The sequence below is a fragment of the Schistocerca americana genome, chromosome 10, assembly GCF_021461395.2.
Source record: "Schistocerca americana isolate TAMUIC-IGC-003095 chromosome 10, iqSchAmer2.1, whole genome shotgun sequence".
NCBI classification, from domain to species: domain Eukaryota; kingdom Metazoa; phylum Arthropoda; class Insecta; order Orthoptera; family Acrididae; genus Schistocerca; species Schistocerca americana.
Window position 1 is genome coordinate 81,173,521 of NC_060128.1, and position 17,544 is coordinate 81,191,064.

General features: G+C 37.5%; 1 protein-coding gene across 1 annotated transcript in view; it reads right to left on the reverse strand.

Moving 5' to 3' along the window:
* Positions 1 to 17,151, reverse strand: part of LOC124552486 (cullin-2-like) — a 155,310-nt gene extending 138,159 nt beyond the window's left edge. The window contains exon 1 of the mRNA XM_047126766.1: positions 16,976 to 17,151. The gene's annotated coding sequence lies outside the window, so the exon portion shown is untranslated. The remainder of the gene's footprint in view (positions 1 to 16,975) is intronic.
* Positions 17,152 to 17,544: the final 393 nt, after the last annotated feature.

A 17,544-nucleotide genomic window follows, 5' to 3' on the forward strand; every position in this document is an offset into this window, starting at 1 on the left:
TTCATGTACTCCTGAAAACATACTGAGGACTTATCGAGTCCATCACGTGCAGGTGGGGCGACATGCTATCGAGCAGGTGGTCACAATGTTTTGGTTAATCAGTGTGTGCTAACAGGCCAAGGCAGCCACTGCAAGATATTTACACAAAGTGTACTAACAATAGTTTATGACTAGTGCTCATCTACTCAGACTTATTGACACAATATCATGAAAAGGATAGATTGCTACTCAACCATTTTGAGATGTTCAGCTGCACGCCTGTCTACTAAACACGCAAGCTTACAGCCAATAAACCTCCTTCTAAAGTAGACAACACACACACACACACACACACACACACACACACACACACACATACACACAACCGCCGTCTCCAGCAAATTGGATTCCAGCCCAAAGAAAGCTTTGGCCGGAGGATACCGTGTTAAGTATCTTCTTGTTGTGCCTATCGGCAAGTCAACATGTCATTCTTACAGTGAGTAGCAATCTATCTTTTCATTACTCATTGATATTCCAACCTAGAGTTTCCATTATGTGACCATTTTAGCTAACATAAAATTCATTAATTAATTATCACCTTTCTTCCTTCAGCACTTGAACTTTGATGCCAACTGCTTTAGCTCAGTGTATTTACGAACTTCTGAAGTGGTCTCTGTTCATGCCAGTTAATGTTTGGGTAATTACTGATACTGTACAGGACACAACCATAAAAATGGCAGTTTTTTATTTGATATGACAAAGATTGAAATGAAATACATATCAGTTGGTTACAATACTGGTACTAGATAACACTTAAATATTTGGAAGTTTCAATACACTAAACCACACGTCTATAGCTTCATTATATTCAACCACATGTCTCTTGTTTTTCTTTCCTCCACTTTTGTGTTAGCTGTTGTTTGCTACGGAGAATCGTGTACATTTTATGAAGAATTGTGAGAAAAAATAATATGATAAGTATCCAGACAGTTTTTATATTCACTTATTATGCTATAATAGCATAAATAACAGTAACTTTGTCTTTCCATGCTTAAGTATACAAATATTTGATTTTATGGATTATGGGAAACAGGGAAGACATTTCTCCATGGAAACAAGGGATGATTTTAGGACTCAAAGTTGAAGGACTCTGGGAACAGGAAGTTGCTAGAAAATTATCAATTGATCACAAAATTGTGGAAAACGTATTGAAGAAACAAGCTCAAACTGGAAAGTTTGTAGTATAAATGTGGTCAGAAGAGAATCTGCAGTCCCACATTTGCCATGTCACAGAAAATTACAACAGTGTGGGCTTGGCAGCCAGAGACTGTGGTCATGTGTGAGTCAGTTGTGTTGGTGCTTGCATTTGTGTGACTGTGTGTGCGTGCTTGCTGCCTCTTCTGATGATGGCCTGTCTGACCAAAAACTTTGTTTGAGTCTTTTTGTTGCGCCTATCTGTGACTCAGCATCTCTGCTAAATGGTGAGTAGCAACTATCCTTTACATAATATTGTCATTACTTCATCCTGTAGCTTCCAATGTTCGAAAATGGCAGCAAAGCATGATAGAACAGTGAGTTCAATGCACATTGCTTTCAGATTGTGCAGAAATTTGGGATCCCAACAACTCATCAAACAGTTTTAAGATGTCTTTTTGATCTCAACCTTATGAATAAAAAAACTGCAAAGAAATCCCCCCCCCCCCCCCAAAAAAAAAAGCTTGCTGAAGAAAGAAAAAGGTTTTCCAGTCAGCTTCAACACTGGACATCCAAGGATTAGAAGAGGGTGATTTTTTCGGATGAGAAGAGATTTCATACGGATGGCAGTGACAGCAGTTTGAAACTGCAGATGGAGCCAGGAGAGGAACTGAAGAAAGATTCTTTCATCGAAACGAATAAGTTTAGTGAAAGTGTAATGCGGTGGGGAGCAATGTGTTCTAAAGGAGTGACAAGAATTAATGTTTTTGCAGATTCAATTACAAGATTAAAATACTGTAATGTCTTTCAAAATAAGTTATTAAATACTGCAAGGGATCATTTCAGTGGCTAAAATTTTCAGTCATTCATTTTCCAAGATGACATTGCTAGCAGTCACTGCGCTAGTGTTGTCCAGGAGTATTGTGCAGGCCTGGGTACCGGTCAGTGGCTCCCAAATTCTCCACACATGAATCATATTGAGAATTTACGGGTAATTATGACTAAAAAATTATGTAAATATTGTTGTACCAGTAGAACAGAGGTGGTTGTTGTTGTGGTCTTCAGTCCTGAGACTGGTTTGATGCAGCTCTCCATGCTACTCTACCCTGTGCAAGCTTCTTCATCTCCTACCTACCTACTGCAGCCTACATCCTTCTGAATCTGCTTAGTGTATTCATCTCTTGGTCTCCCTCTACGATTTTTACTCTCCATGCTGCCCTCCAATACTAAATTGGTGATCCCTTTATGTCTCAGATCATGTCCTACCAACCGATCCATTCTTCTGGTCAAGTTGTGCCACAATCTTCTCTTCTCCCCAATCCTATTCAATACTTCCTCATTAGTTATGTGAACTACCCATCTAATCTTCAGCATTCTTCTGTAGCACCACATTTCGAAAGCTTCTATTCTCTTCTTGTACAAACTATTTATCGTCCATGTTTCACTTCCATACATGGCTACACTCCATACAAATACTTTCAGAAATGACTTCCTGACACTTAAATCTATACTTGATGTTAACAAATTTCTCTTCTTCAGAAACGCTTTCCTTGCCATTGCCAGTTTACATTTTATATTCTTTCTACTTCGACCATCATCAGTTATTTTGCTCCTCAAGTAGCAAAACTCCTTTACTATTTTAAGTGTCTCATTTCCTAATCTAATTCCCTCAGCATCACCCGACTTAATTCGACTACATTCCATTATCCTCGTTTTGCTTTTGTTGATGTTCATCTTACATCCTCCTTTCAAGACGCTATCCATGCCATTCAACTGCTCTTCCAAGTCCTTTGCTGTCTCCGACAGAATTACAATGTCATCGGCGAATCTCAAAGTTTTATTTCTTCTCCATGGATTTTAATACCTACTCCGAATTTTTCTTTTGTTTCCTTTACTGCTTGCTCAATATACAGATTGAATAACATCGGGGAGAGGCTACAATCCTGTCTTACTCCCTTCCCAACAACTGCTTCCCTTTCATGTCCCTCCACTCTTATAACTGCCATCTGGTTTCTGTACAAATTGTAAATAGCCTTTCGCTCCCTGTATTTTACCCCTGCCACCTTTAGAATTTGAAAGAGAGTATTCCAGTCAACATTGTCAAAAGCTTTCTCTAAGTCTACAAATGCTAGAAATGTAGGTTTGCCTTTCCTTAATCTTTCTTCTAAGATAAGTCGTAAGGTCAGTATTGCCTCACGTGTTCCAGTATTTCTACGGAATCCAAACTGATCTTCCCCGAGATCGGCTTCTACTAGTTTTTCCATTCGTCTGTAAAGAATTCGTGTTAGTATTTTGCAGCTGTGGCTTATTAAACTGATTGTTCGGTAATTTTCACATCTGTCAACACCTGCTTTCTTTAGGATTGGAATTATTATATTCTTCTTGAAGTCTGAGGGTATTTCGCCTGTCTCATACATCTTGCTCACCGGATTGTAGAGTTTTGTCAGGACTGGCTCTCCAAAGGCCGTCAGTAGTTCCAATGGAATGTTGTCTACACTGGGGGCCTTGTTTCGACTCAGGTCTTTCAGTGCTCTGTCAAACTCTTCACACAGTATCGTATCTCCCATTTCATCTTCATCTACATCCTCTTCCATTTCCATAATATTGTCCTCAAGTACATCGCCCTAGTATAAACCCTCTATATACTCCTTCCACCTTTCTGCTTTCCCTTCTTTGCTTAGAACTGGGTTTCCATCCGAGCTCTTGATGTTCATACAAGTGGTTCTCTTATCTCCAAAGGTCTCTTTAATTTTCCTGTAGGCAGTATCTATCTTACCCCTAGTGAGATAAGCCTCTACATCCTTACATTTCTCCAGTAGCCATCCCTGCTTAGCCGTTATGCACTTCCTGTCGATCTTGTTTTTGAGACGTTTGTATTCCTTTTTGCCTGCTTCATTTACTGCATTTTTATATTTTCTCCTTTCATCAATTAAATTCAATATTTCTTCTGTTACCCAAGGATTTCTACTAGCCCTCGTCTTTTTACCTACTTGATCCTCTGCTGCCTTCACAATTTCACCCCTCAAAGCTACCCATTCTTCTTCTACTGTATTTCTTTCCCCCATTCCTGTCAATTGTTCCCTTATGCTCTCCCTGAAACTCTGTACAACCTCTGGTTCTTTCAGTTTATCCAGGTCCCATCTCCTTAGGTTCCCACCTTTTTGCAGTTTCTTCAGTTTTAATCTACAGGTCATAACCAATAGATTGTGGTCAGAGTCCACATCTGCCTCTGGAAATGTCTTACAATTTAAAACCTGGTTCCTAAATCTCTGTCTTACCATTATATAATCTATCCGATACCTTTTAGTATCTCCAGGGTTCTTCCATGTATACAACAGAGGTAACTGAGAAAATTGTTCAGATCTGGTACCATGAAACTGAACACGGTACATATAAATAACTTGAAGAGTCGCTGACACATCAAGTTCAAAGCCCTTAAAAAGGCACAAATAAACTGATTTTTATGTATCATGTTCTGTACAACTTAATTTCACTTCACACAAAAACGAAAATTCAGTAAAGAAATGAAAAATATACTCTTTGTTGGTGTTTTGACATACATTAAGTAAAATGTGTAGATGGCAATTTTATTTTGGACTGTACAGTGCTCTGGTTTGAATTGCACATTTCATGTTAAATTAAGTCATCTTATTAATTGCCACTAGGCAGTATACAGGCTAGCATATAAGTGTATGAATACCTAGCTCCCTAATGAGGCTTCTTCATGATATTTGCTTAGGCCTATCAAATTTACACAGTGTTCTTATCATAGATTTCTGTAAAATAAACAATTTTCTTCCAGCTTAGCTACAATGCCCCAGAATGTTACGCCTCAGAACAGTATTGGGTGAAAGCAAGCAATACTGTCAACAAATCAACACAGTAAGGGGGGGAGGGGGGGGGGCGAGGGAGAGGACACAACTGAGCTTTACAGATAACTTATCCTCATGTTGGTGCCACCTCTGTTTTTTATCCATCTCATATCCACGAACAATCTAAGGAAAAGATAGACTGCTACTTACCATAAAGATAACATGTTAATTTGCAGACATAATAAATAAACAATTTTCTTCCAGCTTAGCTACAATGCCCCAGAATGTTACGCCTCAGAACAGTATTGGGTGAAAGCAAGCAATACTGTCAACAAATCAACACAGTAAGGGGGGGAGGGGGGGGGGCGAGGGAGAGGACACAACTGAGCTTTACAGATAACTTATCCTCATGTTGGTGCCACCTCTGTTTTTTATCCATCTCATATCCACGAACAATCTAAGGAAAAGATAGACTGCTACTTACCATAAAGATAACATGTTAATTTGCAGACAGAAAGACATTTACACATTAGCTTTCAACCACAGCCTTCACCAGAGAAAAAGAAACACACACTTTCATTCACACAAGCAAGCACACACAACCGATCAAGTGTGCTTCCTTGTGTGAATGAGTGTGTGTGCATTTTTTTTAATTTTTTGGTAAATATTTTAAGAGATGGTAGTATAGATGAATTGCAATAAAAAATGCCATATCACCAACTTTTATTGAGTATAGAGATATAGCTAAGTTCAATGCATTTTTACTTTGTCTGTTGGTACATCAATTGCTACGGGTGTGTTTATCAAATGTCAGCAGTAGAGTGTTCATGTTCACATTATGAAGTTGTGCTTTAGTTTACACTGAAGTTTTCATTGTGATTTGTTGGCCGAGTCTACTGTACTGTAGTGTGTAAACATGTCGCACATATTTACACATGCCGAGTATGTCGATATGGTATTTGTGTAAGGGTTTAGTAATGGAAATGATACTGTTGCTTTTAGAGAATATGGCATAGTATCTCCTAACTGCGAACTACCACATTCAAGAGTGTTTACTCACATGATCAATAAACTGTGTGACACTGGTACAGTGCCCAGCAGTCACATTGCATCTGAACATGGAAACGAACAGACTGTGGATGAAGTAGAAACATTATTCAGTCGGTAGACTGTATTACTTCAACAAGCACATGTAGAATTTCTGCACATATCTGTGTTCCACATACAAGAGTATGGCAGACAATTGGTATGCACTGGTTCCATCCATATCATTTACTGCTCATTCAGCACCTCCGAGCAGGAGATGAAAATGCACGATTGGAATTTTGTCATTGGATACTTGAAAACTTCCAGGTAATTCCATTTTCATTCTTCACTGATAAAGGCACTTTCACTCGTCGCAGTATCAATAACACTTGCAATTAACATCAGTGGTCTGAAGAAAACCTATATGCCATTGTGGAGAGACATTTTCAAGAACACTCCTCTGTAAATGTGTGATGCGGTTTGATACAAAATCAGTTGATTGGGCCTGTTGTGTTACTGCATCATCTTACAGAACTCTATTATCTAACTTTCTTGAAAATGAGCTTCTAGCATTAGTGAAAGAGCGTCCTTTGGCTACAAAAATGCATATGTTCATCCAACTTGACGGGGTTCCTTCACATTTTAGTCATTACGTGACACATCATCTAAACCTAACATTTCACAGAAAATGGATCGATAGATTGGGCATGTTTGTTGCCCACTGAGGTCCCAAAACATTACCCCTTTGAATTTTTGCCTGTGGGGATGGTTGAGAGGCGAAGTCTACAAAGAAAAAGTAACCACAAGAGCTAATTTCATCATTCAGATTATGAGTAGTGCAGACCTCAAAAGAGGTTATAAAGAGAAGTCAAAATTGCACCGAAGTTGGTGGGGGAATTTTTGAAAATTGACTGTGAAGTCCTCATTTGCCTTTGCTTTAAGTTTGTTAGTAACAGCTGTACCTCCGTACTCAATAAAAATTGGACACATGTTAATTGGCATTTGTTACTGCAATTTGCCTATACTACTACCTCCGCAAAATATTTACCATTCCTACTGAATCACCCTGTATAGGTCAAACAACGCACAAAAATGTATGGGGGAGGGGAGAGAGCACAACATATCTACATCTACATTGATACTCAGCAATCCACTGTGAAATGTATGGCAGAGTGTACATGTCATTCTTCCTGTTCCCCATTCCATTCACATCCGGAGCACAGGATGAATGATTGTTTAAATGTCTCTGTGTGTGCTGTAAATAACCTAATGTTGTCATCACGATCCCAATGGGAGCGATATATAGAGACTTGTACTTATCACCAGAGTCATCATTTAAAGCTGATTCTTGAAATTTTGTAAATAGGCTTTCTTGTGATACTTAACATCTATCTTCAAGTATCTGCCAGTTCGGTTTCTTCAGCTTATCTGTGACACTCTCCCATGTAGCAATCAAACCTGTGACCGTTCAGGCTGCTCTTCTCTGTATTCATTCATCATCCCCTGTTAGTCCTATCTGGTACTGGTCCCACACTCTCAGGTAATATTCCAGGAAGGGTCACACAAGTTATTTGCATGCAATCTCTTTTGTAGACTACTTGCATTTCCCCAGTATTCTAACAACAAACCAAAATCTATAACCTGTTTTATCCATGACAGCCTATGTTATAATTCCACTTCATATCCCTACAAAGTGTCACACTCAGGTATTTGCACGAGTTGACCAATTCCAACTGTGACTCATTCAGATTACAGTCTTAGGTGATAATACATATTTTTCATTTTGCAAAGTGCAAAATTTTACTTTTCTGAACATTTAAGGCAAATTGCCAATCTTTGCAGTCAGATATTTTCAATTTTTTCCACATAAGAGTAAACTATAGATAACTACATCATCTGCAAAGAGTCTTGAGGATACTATTAATATCGGCCACCCTGTCGCTGATATACAACATGAATAGCAAGGGTCCCAACATTCCCTGGGGCACACCCAATATTACTTCTACATCTGTGAACGACTTCTATCCAAGACAACTACATCCTCCCTGCCAAAAAAAAAGCTCAATCCAGTCTCCAATTTTTGCTTCATATCCCATATGATCATGCTTTCGATACAAGACACTGAGTCAAACACTTTTCAGAAATCACGAAATACTGCATCTACCTGACTGCCTCGATCCAAAGCTTTCAGCATGTCATGTGATAAAAGTGTGATTTGGGTTTGACACGATTGATATTTTCGGAATCCGTGCCGGTTGGCACTGAGGGGGTCATACTGTTCAAGAGACCTCATTATGTTAGTGCTCAGAATATGTTCTAAGACTGTACAACAAATAGATGTCAAAGATATTAGATAGTAGTTTTGTGGATCACTTCCACTACACTTCTTGTAGATGGGGGTAGCTGTACTTTTTCCAAGAACTGAGCATGGTTTTTTGTTTGAGGGATCTATTATAGATTACAGTCAGGAAAGAGGGCTAACTCAGCTGCAAATTCAGTAAAGAATTTGACAAGAATTCCATCAGGCCCTGGAGCTTTTTCAGTTTTAATGATTTTAGCTGTTTCTCAACACCACTGACACTAATACTTATTTCATTCATCTTTTCAGTAGTACAAGGATTGAATTGGGGCAATTCTCCTGGGTTTTCCTTTGTGAAGGAACATTTGATAATGGAGTTAAGCATTTCAGCTTTTGCTTTGCTACCCACAATTTCAGTTCCTGTCTCATTCGCTACAGACTAGACACTAAATTTACTGCCGCTAACAGCCTTTACATTTGAACAGAATTTCTTTGGGTTTTGTGAAATATTATTTGACAATATTCTGCTATGATTGACATTGACAGCATCATGCATTATGCTCTTGATAGCCAAACATGCTTCATTCAGCATCTCTCTATCTATTGCTGTATACTTTGTTTTAGACCTATTATGCTGCAGTCTATTTCTTTACAGTGACTATAGACCATGGATGGCCCCTACCTTTATGAATTATTCTACCTGCTTCAAATCTATCCAGTGCTTGTAATTATTCTTTTAAACATGAGCCACAGCACCTCAACATGCTCCTGTCCTGTATTAAAATTTCTAGTTCTTCACAGAGTGAGACAAGACACTACTGCTCTTTTTTATCATGAGCAGTTATACCGGTTTCTATGTGGACACACTCAAAGAGGTCAGTCTAACACATTTAGCATTTGTTGACAATTATCAGCATGGAAAATTTCAATAAAGTAGATTGTGTCTACTGTAGATAATGACACACATTTGTAGTACACCGAGCGATGTCGGCTAGTGGTAAAACACTGGACTTATATTCAAGATGTTAGTTCAAATCCTTGTCTGTCCATCTGGATTTGGTTTTTCTGTGATTTTCATCCATTGTATAAGCAAAATTCCAAGATGGTTCTTTCTCCAATCTGAGTTAGTGCTCCATTTCTAATGACCTTGTCACTAATGGGGCTTTAAACCCTAATCTTTTTTTTTCACTTGCTACATAACAGTACAGCAGATAACATACATTACCTCAGCTCAACACATTAGCTGAGATATATACATGCTCCAGGATTTAAAGCTAATGGAATGGAGGTCAAAACATGAATGACTGCAGACACTGTCAAGCTCTACTGATAACACACATTTTTTTTATTTATTTTTTTTTTTTAAAGCACTAAAATTTCTAGTTACTACTTTCCTTCACTGATTGTATTAAAGGCAGGCCATAACATAACAAACAAGATGATGTGACGAATGGCAGACAAATACACAAAAATAAAGTAGGCAATGCCTAGTTATCAAAGATCTCTTTTTTTTTTTTAAGAGACTGGACAATTCTCACACACACACACACACACACACACACACACACACACACACACGCACACCTACTTATTGCCACTGGGCCTCAGCCCAGCCTCTTTAATATGTCCCTTCTATACTGCCAGAATATGCTATGAAAATATTCTCTACACATGTAGCAGACTGATCACAGTTCTTAACTCAATACTGCCTCTCACAAAGAAGATAGCAACTGAACAGATCTAAGATTACAATTGGTTCACAGCTTTAGGGAAGCACTTAATTCCAATCATTTGCTTTAACCTGCGATGTCATCAATATGACGGAAATGCCTACTTGCAGCATATACAAAACGACGACGATAGTCACTACATGCAAATGTCAACAAATGCAAGCAAAAATAAAAACACAAGAATGCTTCACTCCAACAATAAAATGAAACTAACAGGACAACCATGGGAAATATGGGGTTTATGGTAGGGACAAGCTAAATAAATAACAATACAAAACACCACACCAGCCAAATAATAATAATAATAATAATAGTAATAATACAAAACATTTATTATCAGATACCCAGAATTAAAATTTTTAACAGAACAACGACTAGCTGTTCAGATCCGTGTAATAATAAAAAATAACAGGATACCCCAGTCAGAGTTAGAAAACATCAAACAACAAGTACAACAAATACTGGAACAAAATAATGTGCAATCAGAAGAAGAAGAAGAAGAAGAAGAAAATACAGTAATGGACTCAAACATCCCAGAGCAAACAAACAAAGAACAACACGCATCAATTAAACAATCAGAGGAAAACGAAATCTTAAGACAGCCACCAGAACAAGCACAAATAGAACTCGAAGTAACACACATGTTAGATATAGAAGAAAAATTTCAGCTGACATATATAGAATACAAAGACACAAATACAGACATTAGACCATTCTTGCATAGAGCGCCAAATAACCCACAAGTCGAAACAACAATAAAAACTATCAACACAATCATACACAACAAAATAAATGAAAACACAACTATGGAAGAGTTACAACTACTGGTTTATATAGGAGCACTCACTACACTAAATTTACATACTAGGCAGAGATCAGAACCAACCAACACATAGTAGACACTCACAAAACCAGCATGGCAACACAGGCTACAGATCAGAATAGAAAAACTGAGAAAAGACATCGGACAGTTAACACAATTTATAGGAAATGAAATGTCAGAAAAAAAACAAAAAGGTTAGGTAAAATCCCACAGCAAGAAGCGATAGAGCAATTAGATGAAAAGAAGCAGAAGTTACAAGCATTGGCCAAACGACTTAGAAGATATAAAAAAGTGAAGGAAACAAAACCAAACATTCAACACAAACCAAAAGAAATTTTACCAGACAATAGATAACACACACATTAAAATAGACAATCCACCAAACATAACAGACATGGAACACTTCTGGAGCAACATATGGTCAAACCCGGTACAACATAACAGTCATGCACGGTGGATACAAGCAGAAACAGACACATACAAGATGATACCACAAATGCCTGCAGTGATAATTTTGCAACATGAAATCACCCAAGCAATTAATTCTACTCACAATTAGAAAGCGTGGAAAAGATAAAATAGCAAATTTCTGGCTAAAGAAGTTCACCTCAACACATTCACATCTAACTAAATTATTTAACAGTTACATTGCAGACCCATACACATTCCCTGATACACTTACACATGGAATAACTTATCTGAAACCTAAAGATGAAGCAGACACAGCAAACCCAGCTAAATATCGCCCCATAAAATGCCTACCAACAATATACAAAATATTAACTTCAGTCATTACACAGAAATTAATGACACATACAACACAGAACAAAATTATAAATGAAGAACAAAAAGGCTGTTGCAAAGGAGCACGAGGATGTAAAGAGCAACTGATAATAGATGCAGAGGTGACATGTCAAGCTAAAACTAAACAAAGGTCGCTACATTACGCATACATTGATTACCTAAAAGCTTTTGATAGTGTACCCCACTCATGGTTACTACAAATATTGGAAATATACAAAGTAGATCCTAAATTGATACAGTTCTTACACATAGTAATGAAAAATTGGAAAACCACACTTAATATACAAACAAATTCAAATAATATCACATCACAGCCAATACAGATTAAGCGTGGAATATACCAAGGAGACTCATTAAGTCCTTTCTGGTTCTGCCTTGCTCTGAACCCACTAGCCAACATGCTAAATAATACAAATTATGGATACAATTTTACCGGAACATACCCACACAAAATCACACATTTGCTATACATGGATGATCTAAAACTACTGGCAGCAACAAATCAACAACTCAACCAATTACTAAAGATAACAGAAGTATTCAGCAATGATATAAATATGGCTTTTGGAACAGACAAATGTAAGAAAAATAGCATAGTCAAGGGAAAACACACTAAACAGGAAGATTACATATTGGATAACCACAGCGAGTGCATAGAAGCGATGGAAAAAACAGATGCCTATAACTATCTAGGATACAGACAAAAAATAGGAATAGATAATACAAATATTAAAGAACAACTAAAAGAAAAATATAGACAAAGACTAACAAAAATACTGAAAACAGAATTGACAGCAAGAAAAAAGACAAAAGCTATACCAATATTGACCTACTCATTTGGAGTAGTGAAATGGAGTAACACTTTCCATTTTTGACCAGACATAACGTCTGAGAAAAGAAAGAAATAATAATAATAATAATAATAATAATGTCTCAACTTACAACATAACACTGCAGCCATAAAAACAACAGGAATCGTACATTACACTCGACCTATGCAGCTCAAACCAAGGTCACGGTACCAAAAAACCAACATCTCCAACCCCGAAACGCGGAATCGGGCATTTTGCTTGGCCTATACAGCGCAAAACAAGTCCTTGATACAAAAAAAAGAAAAACAACACCTACAATCAGTGGCAGATACAGAAAAACCTCAAGGAAGGGGTGCTAAAGATATCTGGAGCTACCTTTACTTTTACCGGAATAAAAATAATCAAGTCACATGCAAAGTTTAAGAAAGTTTTATTTAAACTGATTACACACATATACAAGACAATGCCATCTTATGACATTAAAAAGTTACAATCGCGGTTCTCTTCCTTAAATGATGAATTCTATACGCCTATTATTACTGGCAAATTGGTTAATTACAGCATCAATAGCACAATCAACATCAGGGTGAGTGTTCAACAGAACTAAGCCATTAAGACAATCCTCCTCTGTTGTCGACCTCAGCCACGTCTTTTTACGCAGCAATGTTGAAAAACTTCTTTCTACTGTAGCAAAAGATGCAGGTATGTGTTAGCTATCTATGTGCCAGACAGAAATGTATAAAAACCGATCATGTAGATGCATGTGCTACATAGGAAAGTACAAGTACTCATTAACTCGATTCAGTCAAGTTGACTGTGGAAACAAACGAACAAATAGCGTGCGGGCTGACTGGAGGGGGGGGGCGCGGTTGACTCCACGAAAGGGGTGGAGGAAGAAGGGGCATGCCATGTGAGAGCCGCCCATATATATCCGCTAGTGCCTACGAACAGCAAAAAGAGGAATCGGACTTTTCCCTTGACCTATATAGCTCAAATGCAGCTCTTAATACCTACCGGCAAACCAAAAATAAAAAAAAACCACAACCACAAACTTCACACCCCTAAATAACTCTCAAAACACTGCAGAAACCAAAACCCCCAAAACCCCCCATATTCAATAGTCCAATTAAACCAAAACCGAAATACCATAAATATAAGACAGACAACACTTCAGAATTGCTATAGGATAAAACAAAAACAAAAATTACTTACCAACAGAAGCCTCCAACAAAATCACCTAGATTAGCCGACACACACACACACACACACACACACACACACAAACACACAGAGAGAGAGCACACACTAATCACGCAAACCAAAAATGCCACACACATAAACAAAAGGGAATAAAACCTCAATACCTCACTGAAAACAAAGCAAACACATCCAAATCCACATTACAGCACTAACAACACAGACTCAAATAAACCCATGTTACAACAGTGATAACCAAGACTCAAATGAATCCACTACCACATGTTAAATTACACATCAACATCCACAACCACAGGGTGCCATGAAATACAGAAACAAGACATCTACAAAACACGAATCAACTCAAAAAACACCGCACCATAATTCACCGCAACACCAATGTTATATCTTGTGTCAAAGCAGACAGGTGGAATCTGACGCTTCCAATGCTACATATACCTAAAAAGTTGTTCAAAAACTGAATCACCCAGATTGCACAAGCATATTAATATTTTAGGTATATATCAACATTATTTTTGGTAAGGGTGTCTGTAATGTAACTTTTGAAGTACTGCATTCTGAAATGCCAGCATGATCTCTTGCGTACTACAAAAATGGTGCAGTTAAGGCAATGCTAGTAATACTTATACTAAATCATGTTTGTTTGTTGTGTCTTCAGTCCTGAGACTGGTTTGTTGCAGCTCTCCATGCTAATCTATCCTGTGCAAGCTCCTTCATTCCCAGTACCTACTGCAACCTACATCCTTCTGAATCTGCTTAGTGTATTCATCTCTTGGTCTCCCTCTACAATTTTTACCCTCCACGCTGCCCTCCAATGCTAAATTTGTGATCCCTTGATGCCTCAGGACATGTCCTACCAACCGATCCCTTCTTCTAGTCAAGTTGTGCCACAAACTTCTCTTCTCCCCAATCCTATCCAATACCTCCTCATTACTTACGTGATCTACCCACCTAATCTTCAACATTCTTCTGTAGCACCACATTTCAAAAGCTTCTATTCTCTTCTTGTCCAAACTATTTATTGTCCATGTTTCACTTCCATACATGGCTACACTCCATACAAATACTTTCAGAAACTACTTCCTGACACTTAAATCTATACTCGATGTTAACAAATTTCTCTTCTTCAGAAACACTTTCCTTGCCATTGCCAGTCTACATTTTATATCCTCTCTACTTCAACCATCATCAGTTATTTTGCTCCCCAAATAGCAAAACTCCTTTACTACTTTAAGTGTCTCATTTCCTAATCTAATCCCCTCAGCATCACCCGATTTAATTTGACTACATTCCATTATCCTCGTTTTGCTTTTGTTGATGTTCATCTTATACCCTCCCTTCAAGACACTGTCCATTCCGTTCAACTGCTCTTCCAAGTCCTTTGCTGTCTCTGACAGAATTACAATGTCATCGGCAAACCTCAAAGTTTTTATTTCTTCTCCCTGGATTTTAATACCCATTCCAAATTTTTCTTTTGTTTCCTTTACTGCTTGCTCAATATACAGATTGAATAACGTCAGGGAGAGGCTACAACCCTGTCTCACTCCCTTCCCAACCACTGCTTCTCTTTCATGCCCCTCGACTCTTATAACTTCCATCTGGTTTCTGTACAAATTGTAAATAGCCTTTCGCTCCCTGTATTTTACCCCTGCCACCTTTAGAATTTGAAAGAGAGTATTCCAGTCAACATTGTCAAAAACTTTCTCTAAATCTACAAATGCTATAAATGTAGGTTTGCCTTTCATTAATCTTTCTTCTAAGCCAAGTCGTAAGGTCAGTATTGCCTCACGTGTTCCAACATTTCTACGGAACAATGTAAAAATTTAAACAACCATCCCAATCACTTCATCCAGCACAGGCTTAAATTTTAGAACAGCAAACAAACTTTATTGTGTCCTGAACACAATAGTACCTCATACAACTAAGATAACAACTGAACAGCTCTACGAGTGGCACACAGTAAAGAGTTTATTAAACACAAAACAAACTTATATTATGTAACTTCGCACAAATAGAACTGGCTACAGTATGATATTACCTACCTACACCCATAAATTTAGGTTGTGTCGAAAGACTGACCTGCAGAATAGGCCACAGTCTAGGCTGTATTGAAAAGTGACAAACTGATTACAAGTTGCCAAAGTTAATAGATGAGAATGTGAAATAGAGATGATTGTATGAAGAGACTGGTCTGGTCCCCAATGACGCCTCCAACACCAGCATTGAGGTATAGGAAATACACTAAATGAATTATGTCTAAAATTTCTTGAAGTCCACTTGGATAAAAGGAAATCAATCACATCAGTACACTGGTAAGCTAATCCGCTACCAACAAGCTTGGTTTGGCGTGTTATGTAAAAAGACTTGTCTCTCTGCCAAAAACGTGGAAATTGAATAAAACAACAAAAACACAAGTAGGCTTCCATCATTTAACAAGTGAGGTAGAAATTTTCACAATGGTGATCCTTACTACGTACTAATCAATATGATAATCTGAATATATTTTGATGTGCCCTTCAATAACCTCAGAGACCATTCTCCATATTCCGACTTCGTCCAACATAACCATATATTTATGTTTAATTATGAGTCGCCCCCAATACTACATAAAAGTGAGGGACCAGCTAAAGCTATTCATATATGCAATGTCACACAAAAAACTAAACAGAATTAATGGATGTTCTAAAATGACGATTGCACACAAATCGTGGGGGTTAAGCATAAAGAGCAGAACTGAGGAAATATATATTTTAATCTAATTTGGTTCAAGCGGCGTCGGCACCCCTTTGGTGTTTTCGTGGGGACAGGATGGCGCAGCACTTCACACTAACAAACATTGTCATTTCCGTAAATACTTTTTTCCTCAACACTAAAGAAAAATCTACATACGCTTAACAAGTTGCTCAAAACATGAATTTTCAAGCTTGCACAAGCATATTAATATTTCGGGCGTATGTCAGTATTATTCTTGGCAAGAGTGTCTTTAACATAAATTTTGAAGTATTGCAAACAAAATTCAATTTGAGCTCTTGGGTAATGAAAAGTCTAATACGTTTCAAGTAACGCTAACAATACTTCCACTAAATTATAACAATGTACAAATTTAAACCATCATCCCAATCTCTTCATCCAGTGCAGACTTAAATTTTAGAACAGCAGACAAACTTTATCGTGTCCTAATTGTCTAGATATGATATCACAAAGAAAAAGTTGTGAATAATCAAAAAATCGTTTCATGTTAAACACTCACTTCATGTTTATTACGGTAAATACAGTACCTAATAATTCATACAGCTGTAGATTTTAGAGAACACTTCTTTTCTATTTTATTTTTCGCTTCTATTAGTCTTCAGTGTTGATTGGTTGCTATCGATTACTGTCAAATTAAAGTTCATTCAGCAATCCGTAACAATAGTATGTCAACAATTAAAATTAGAAAACTATGATTATTAAGTTTCACCATTACCAGCAAATTAAAAACTGAACGATTGCCAACCTTGGAATTTTATGGCAACGAGTAAACGCATACCAAATGTTTTAAGGTTTAGGTAGCTAGACCATAAAAATGTAATGTAATTAAATTAATTTTGAAATGAAAATACTGTTAACTGCAAACACATTGGTTGTAGACTACGAATTTCCGTTTGTAAAATGCTAACGAAGTCACGAATTTCAATAGTGGTATTGGTACTGCTATGGTCGATAGTCAATTGACCCGGCCATGATAATGCGCGAATGGGTGAGTGACAACTGACAAGTGAACTGATGTTCACAAGATGCAGAAAAGTACGTGGAAGCTTGTTACACAAGGAGAGATTTGTAACACTTAACTGTAATTGAAGCAATC